This window comes from Echinops telfairi, unplaced genomic scaffold (assembly GCF_000313985.2).
Source record: "Echinops telfairi isolate 266 unplaced genomic scaffold, ASM31398v2 ScPeMD7_7468;HRSCAF=8506_0, whole genome shotgun sequence".
NCBI classification, from domain to species: domain Eukaryota; kingdom Metazoa; phylum Chordata; class Mammalia; order Afrosoricida; family Tenrecidae; genus Echinops; species Echinops telfairi.
In genome coordinates, this window is record NW_022111369.1 from 31955165 (window position 1) to 31963504 (window position 8340).

The following is an 8340-nucleotide window of genomic DNA, read 5'->3' on the forward strand; positions in this document are numbered from 1 at the left end:
GAACATGTTCTGTCTTTTCATTGCTGCATTTCCCCCGCTTTCACTCAACAAGTGGACCCTGGAGGTTACCACAAGGAACATACCAGGCTGGTTGTCGGCTTCCTTTCACCTTCAGCCCGAAAAGGATGTTTTCTAGGATGGGCCCAGGCATTTCCTGTCTGGATGTAACCAGAGGCAAACTGCTTGCTGGAAATTAAAAAAGCCAAACAATCTTTTTCCCTTGTGTGCCATTCTTTTAAAAGTAAATCTATTTTTCTAAGCTGTTCTTGGTGGGGCCGCATACCTTTTAAAGTACAAATATCTCAATATTAAACCTTCTGGGTGGAGTTCAGATTTTTACCAAAGCCCCCATATTTTGGCTTAAAACAAAAACCCTCCTTCTTCTAAGGAATTCCTAACTCCCCCTTTAATAAACTCAATCAATTATAGGCTGAAAGTAGACTTGGTAATCATAATTTCCAATATTCACTTCTATATGTCTATTTTATAACACTAGGTATGTGTGATAGTTAGGTTTTGTGTCCACTTGGTTGAACCAGAGGTCTCAGTAGTTTGGCTTTTCAGGCCTCCCTCATGATGTGATCTATACAATGTAATCAACTTCCGATGGGATTTTGGAAGTAGTCAAGGAGCCATGGGAATAATTGGGTGAAATACAACCCTTTACTTTTATCACAGGTCCGATGATGTTTCCTTGGAGGTGTGTGTGTGTGTAGCCTACTTGATATGCAGGTAGATGCTGTGGAGAACGGCTTTGCATTTTCTTCTGGCACTGAATTCTGTATCTGGTTCATCGAGGCATAGTTCTTTGGACTTGCCAATCCTGGGAGCCACAGTGGTCTGCCCTCTGATCCACCATCTGAACTGTCCACTTGGCTTCAAGTGACTCTGCAGCCACGGGCCAGACTTGCTGATCTGGACAAGCCCGTGGTCCTCCTTCTTAATCTTCTTGTTTCCTTCTTTGTCTCCTGCTTCCTAGTACACCGGTCTCCACGGTGACATTCGTCAGGAGAAGCTTCTGGCTTAGCATTTGACACAAGGACTTGAACGAAACTGGAATTTGCTACTTCTAGAACTGTGTGAACCATTTTTCTAGATATAAATCTCCTTCTACACCCCACCCCCACCCCCCTTCTAGTTTTGCTTCTCTAGAGAACCCGGCCTAACACAAGAGAAACCAATATCCGCAGTACAATCAGCTAAACACATAATCCTAAATACATAATCTTTTTAAAAAAAATCAAATTGAACTTTCTCTCCTTCACCCTAGACTATTCAATTCAAATGCCTATATTTTTACATGCCTGGCAGGGCATATCTAGCAGGCCCTCACCTGTATCAGCCTGGATTTTATACCCCAGGCCACTCTAGAAACCACTTTTCCCTCCTGAGCAGCCGTTCAACATGTTTTATATTCTTTTCAATCATGAAAGGTAAAACCCACCAAAATAACTTTCTAAGAATAAGAAGCTTACTAATGCACCATTGTTATTTCTCTTACAAATCCTTATGCTTCCATGAGACTACAGCTATGGCGATGAATCCCTCTCCTGACCCTTGAATATATGGCAAGGAAGTCACTTCAACTCTCCTCTGCCTACAGAAGGAAGAAAGAGAATCCAACTATATATCTGGCCAAGGATGAGTTCTATGAGACAGATCCAAGACGTGTCTCCACCCTCCAACCTTCTTTCCTTTATTTTGACACTAACTGCCCTTTTCCTGGGACCCAGCTTCTCTGCTGGGTTCAGTAGTCTGTTGCAATGGCCACACAGGACTTATAGACAAAATTCACGATTATGGGATTTATTAGGGAAGCTAACAGGTTACACATGTTAGTGGTAGAGTTCTTTGTTCACAGCACCTCAGCTCAGCTATGCTAGCAGGTAGGGTCCTCTGCCTATGTTAAATTCTCTATCCTTGGTTTTCATCCAGGTGGCCCTTTGGTCTCTGCCCCACTCCAGCAAGTATTACAAAGCCCTTAAGGGCTGATAAATGCCCTAACTGCATTCCAATTTGCAAGCCAGTTTCTTGCCCAAAGGCATTGAACTTTACCTGTTATGTGGCTGGTAAACCTGCTGGTCTTCCTCATGATCTCAGTGCTGCTTCTCTATTCTGTTTCATGGTTTCAATGCTGCTCCTCTTCCTCCTCTTCAAGCAGGGCTCTTGGACTCACTTCACTCCTGGTTCTTTTTGTTTGTTTGCTGATCATGGGACTTTCTGTTCCTGCTTCTGAAATGGCTCATCTCATCCTCATTGAAATGGCAAAATGAACCAATGCCCTGTATTAAGTTTCACCTACCCTATTTTCATGGTCCCACTGAATCATTTGGTGGGAGTTACAAAGACTATGGATAGTAGTAATTCAACTTCACTGCAAAAACTCACTCCTAACTTATTGACATTGGGTGGTTCCAAAACCATCTGTTATGCCAAATGTGGTGTGATGCGGAAGTGGAGGATGACAACATCATTAAATAAGTGCCACACTGCTAAGAATCATGGCCCAGGCAAGTTGACACATAACCTTAACCATCTTAGTCATTGTTACTTTATCTCACATGTTGGCATTCCCTACTGCCACATGTCTGTCATTCATGTGTAAAATAATCTGGTAGTGGATTTTTTTACTATGATCTTAAATGCAAAATGTCAGATAGACAAGTAGTTGTTGGTGAGGAGTAAATGTACCTCTCTCAAAGTGGCTACATCTATTTATTTAAGTGTGTTTTCATTGCCCACTTCTTTCAGTGATAGATTTGAAAGTGGAGAATGTAAGGAGGTGGCACTTTGATTCTGAATGAAAGTTACATTTGTGACTTGAAGTCATTTACAAAACAAAAGGATAAACGATTATTTACAAGATGTTTGCTGCTTTTGAAACTGCTGCATTTTTAGTAACAATTGTTCCTAGCCCAGGGCAATCATGGCACCCGAAATATCAGACTTGCCTGCAGAGTCAGCATAGTTATTTCCCCCAATATGAGGGGACTTCAAAAGGTTTGTGTTAGTGACATACCTCACGGACCCATAGCCCTACGGGGGATAGCAATGGAGACAGTGTGGGAATTGCACCCTATTTGACCCCACCACAGCAAGGCAAAACACTAAGGGTGTGCAACAGAACAGCAAGGGTTGCAGAGTAAGGAAGTCCCACGGGAGTACCTAAAATAGACTTTGGGACCAGGGCATGACACCCCATCAGATTCAACTTGAAAACACTCCTAAAGGTTAACAAACAGACCTTGAACTATTTGCAGGCTTTTCTTTTATTTGTCATTGGTTTGTTGTTGTTTTGTTGCTTTGTTTTGCTCTGCTTTTTTTGTGTGCATATGATTATCTTTTCAGGTCTATCTAGGTAAGATAGGCAGGATAAACAACCTGGAGGAGAAAACAGCGGGACCCATGGTTCCAGGGGGACATGGGAGTGAGGAAGGTGAGGGAAAGGAAGTAGGTGTTAACAAACCCAGGGACAAGGGAACAACAAGTGATCCAAAAGCAATGGTGAGGAGGGTTTAGGAGGTCTGCTAGGGCTGATCAAGGGCAAAGTAACCGAGAGGAATTACTGAAACCCAAATGAAGGCTGAACATGATAGTGGGACAAGAGGAAAGTCAAAGGAAATAGAGGAAAGAACTAGGAGGCAAAGGGCATTTATAGAGGTCTAAATACAGGCATGTACATATGTAAATATATTTATATATGATGATGGAGAAATAGATCTCTGTGCATATATTTATAGGTTTAGTATTAAGGTAGCAGATGGACATTGGGCTTCTATTCAAGTATCCCTCGATTAAATTTGCATTCCATGATGCTCACCTTCCCGACATGATCCCTGAAGACAAAATGGGTGCATAAGCAAATGTGGTGAAGAAAGCTGATGGTGCCTGGCTATAAAAACACAAGTGTCTGGGGTCTTTTTTTTTTTCAGTCATTTTATTAGGGGCTCATACAACTCTTATCACAATCCATACATACATCAATTGTTTAAAGCGCATGTGTACACTCATTGCCCTCATCATTCTCAAAACATCCACTCTCCACCCAAGCCCCTGGCATCAGCTCCTCATTTTTTCCCCTTCCTTTCCCCTCTCCCCTCCCTCACAAACCGTCGATAATTTACAAATTATTATTTTGTCATATCTTGCACTGTCCGACATCTCCCTTCACCCACTTTTCTGTTGGTATCTGGGGTCTTAAAGGCTTGAAGATAAAAAAGCGCCCATCTAGCTGAGAAGTAACAAAGTCAACATGGAAGAACCACACCAGCCTGTGTGATCATGAGGTATCAATAGGATCAGGTATCAGGCATCAAAGAACAAAAAATCATATCATTGTGAATGAGGGGGAGTGCAGATTGGGGACCCAAAGTAAGCAACTGGACATCCCCTTACAGAAGGGTCATGGGGAGGAAATGAGCCAGTCAGGGTGCAGTATAGCACCAATGAAACATTCAACACTCCTTAGTTCTTTAATGCTTCCCCCGCACCCCACCCTACTATCATGATCCCAATTCTACCTTACAAATCTGGCTAGACCAGAGGATGTACACTTGTACAGATAAGAACTGGAAACACAGGGAATCCAGGACAGATAACCCCTTCAGGACCAATAATGAGAGTAGCGATACCAGGAGGGGAATGGCAAGGTGGAGTAGTAAGGGGGAACCAATCACAAGGATTTACATATAACCCCCTTCCTGGGAGATGGACAACAGAAAAGTGAGTGAAGGGAGATGTTGGACAGTGTAAGACATGACAAGATAATAATAATTTATAAATTATCAAGGGTTCATGAGGGAAGGGAATGGGGAGGGAGGGGGAAAATGAGGCACTGATTGTGATACCAAGGGCTCAAGTATAAAGAAACTGTTTTGAGAATGATGATGGCAAGAAAAGTACAAATGTGCTTGACACATTGGATGTATGTATAGATTGTGATAAGAGTTGTACAAGCCCCCAATAAAATGATTTTAAAAAGAAAAAAAAAGATTGTGTTAGGACTGTATTTTTTCCATGAACTTTTTGAAGTTTCTTCAAAATTTCTTTTTAAAACCACAAACCACTTTCATACCTTTTACTGTTTAATATGAAGAATGTTTATCATTTCCATGTTACTTTCAGTTCCTCACTTTCATATTAGAGAATTATTTTCCGCCCAGGGATTAGACTATTAACTACCAGGAAAAAAAAAAATAAATGCATGACCTCTTTGGTTACTTAAGAATCATGATTTAATCTCTTGTGGAAAAAAAGCCCTTCTCGGGCATTCTTTGAGGGAGATAACCTTCTTATTAGAAATTCCTCAGTACGCCCCACCCCCTGCACATTCCCCATCCATTCCCTCCCTATCAGCAAAGAGGAAATACACACACACACAACTACAACCAGTTCTCCCTTTCTGCTGCTTCTTCCTTTTCTTAAATGACACAGTTACCCTTCAAATGTCCTCGTGGCGAGTTGCGGGGCTTCTTTCGCTGCCAGGCTTCGTCTTCTGGCGTTTCTGTTCTGCTTTTCCTTCTGCACTTAGTGACGCACCCCGTCTTTTTGATCCCTTCTTTTCAACGTTGCCGTGCCTGTTCCTTTTGCACCAGGCTTGACTCCCACACAGTCCAATTCCCTTCACACTCCCCTTCGCGGACTTGCCAAGGGTGCAAGTGTGACTAATTGTACCTTTTCTACATTTAAAGGTTCGTTTTTCTCTATTTTGGGTTTAAAAAAATTCACATTTTCTTGGAATGGATTACTTAATCCATTGACATTCTGTTTTCTTCCCTTAGATGCAAAATTATGATTGAGAAGGAGGGGGAACAGGCAGTAGATTTTTTACCATACAGAATTAGTGGAATTATTATAGGGTTGACTCCTTTAATTCTGTCGGGTAAAAATATCCACCTTTTTTTCCCTCTCTCTCTCAATCTTCATTTCTCATCTAAGGAAGAACACATAGACTTGGTGGCAATGCGATTGGTTTTTGTTTAGTAGGCTTATGTTGTCCATTGAGAACTACTGGTTGGGGTTCTCCTAAGACGAGGGGAAAAGCCTTGGATCATGTGTACTCCTCTGCAGAGGGAGTTTGTCTTCAGCAGGCCAGGAGAGGATCTGAGACAGTATGTGTTACAGTGAGAGGAAGAAAGTCCCAGAGGCGGTTGCAGGTCATGGATGTAAGAATGGATATAGAAAAAAAAAAAAAAAAAAGGCTAAGGAATTAGTTACATGCGGTCCTGGTGTTGATCTTTGTTTTTTTCACTGCCCCTTCTTGGCTCGGCCCTTCTGTGTGTGCCCAGAGGAGCTTCTACTCTGCCCTTCGCAGGCAGAGCCCCGCCCCCAGAGAACATGGTGTTAAAGATTGTAGTTCAGGCCATTGGGCTTTCTGATTCCAAGCATTCACTTGGCCATAGCAACTCTTCCTTCCACTGGACCTGACCACACCCGCCCCCCCCCACTCCACCCCCTGTCCCCATTAGCCTCTGCTTTAGAGTCTGAGTCTGGAAACCACTGAGCACTTGATGAGGATGTGTACTTAGGACAGGAAGAAATATGGCGCCATCCAACATGGTCGTTTGGAGATTTATTAGGCTGAATCTGAGGCTAGCCACATATTAACTGTATTGTTAACCTTCTGACAGGCAATACTGGTCCCAGAGTCCTTTTTGGCAGAGATAAGGTGCAAATATCAAAGTGATATTGCATTATGCCCCAAATTAGGACTTCAACGAATACTGACTTGTTTATTTTTGTTTTTGTTCCCCACCCAAAACTACTCTGCTGCATTGTAAAAATTTCTAGCTAACAAAAGGTAGTCTATACCAAACCCTCGAACTCGTGATTTAACGAAAACCATTGTGTACACACTTAATTTACATTTCAAGAGGTTTCATAGCTAGCTCCTAATAGGTAAAAGGCCAAATTTTTAGGAGTTACTTTTAAAATGCTAACTCAATGACCTTGAGTCCTCTGTCACCATGGAAACTTGTGTTCATGAAGCAGAAAGGTATTGAAGTTTTTGTAAACTCTACAACCCTCAGGAGCATTTTAAACTCATCTTGCACAAGAACACTCCCCCAATTGGCAATTTATTTATTAAACCATGGCATAATCAAAGTGCTTGAACTAGGTCACAGATATATACCTGAACCATTGTAACCAACCTCCCCTGAGCCACTAGTTTTAGAAACAAAATGATCTTCCTACAAGCATATAGAATAGAATGAATGCTTGGAATAAAACTGGGGTTTTGATATCTTTGTGTTTTGAGTATTTTTAACACAACTCATGGTGACTATGTATTTCAGAGTAGCACTGTGCTTAAGATTTTGTGGCAGTACTATTTATGGAAACAGTTTGCTGACCCTCTCTTTTGTGAAGCCACTGGATGAACTAAAACCACCAAAACCGGTTAGTGAGGGCAAACCACTTGTGTGGCCTGAAAGCCATTTGCTGTCAGTTTAGGGTAACTGTCTCATCTAGATCATTACTACATGCATGGCTCTAATACTATCTCAGGGTTTTTCCCCCTCCGGAGCCCTGGTGGCATAGTGATTATGAGTTAGGCTACGAACAGCAAGGTCTGCAGTTTAAAACCACCAGCCCCTCTGTTGGAGAAAGAGTGGGCTTCCTACTCCCGTACACACTTCCAGTCTTCTAAACTCACAGGAGCTGTTCAGTGGCAGTTGAGCACTCTACCTTCCACCCTGCTACCATCAGGCCCAAAGGGGAAGAGTTTCTAATCCGTCCTCGGCCTTCCAGTCCTTTCTGGTTCAAAAGCATTGCTGTATTCTGGCATATATGCAGATCCCTGACCCTCTGAGGTTTCTGCGATGGTTGACCTCCGATTTTGCTTCTCAACACCGAAAGAATTCACGCTGCAGAAGCGCTTTTGTACATCCAAGTAACTTATGAGGAAAGGGGAAGTTTCAGGTAGTACTGTCTCAGAAAGTACATACTCTCTCTGGAAAGCGTGCAAAGCCACGCAGGGACCATGCACGAGTTTGCGACAGAAGATGACGGAAGATGACCACTTCAGGGGCGTGCAAAACATGGGAAAGGAGTACCGTAACTAGAGTTTGGAACCAGAAGGCGGAGCAAGAAGTGACTTCCCCGGATCCCTTCTACACGATTTGAAGGGGCGTGGTTGAGGGTATTGCCATCCTTAGTGGCTAAGTTCAGGCGCAGCTGTGACGTGATGTGGCAGGCCCCTGGTGCCCAGGTTGACCTTCACCTGTGCCTGTGACCTTATTCTACGCATGCCCAGTTTGGGATTTTCCCATAGGTGTCTAATGTGTGCCTGATTTCTTTGCAACCCTTTTTTCATGGCAGGGCCAGCTACTTTTTTTTTTT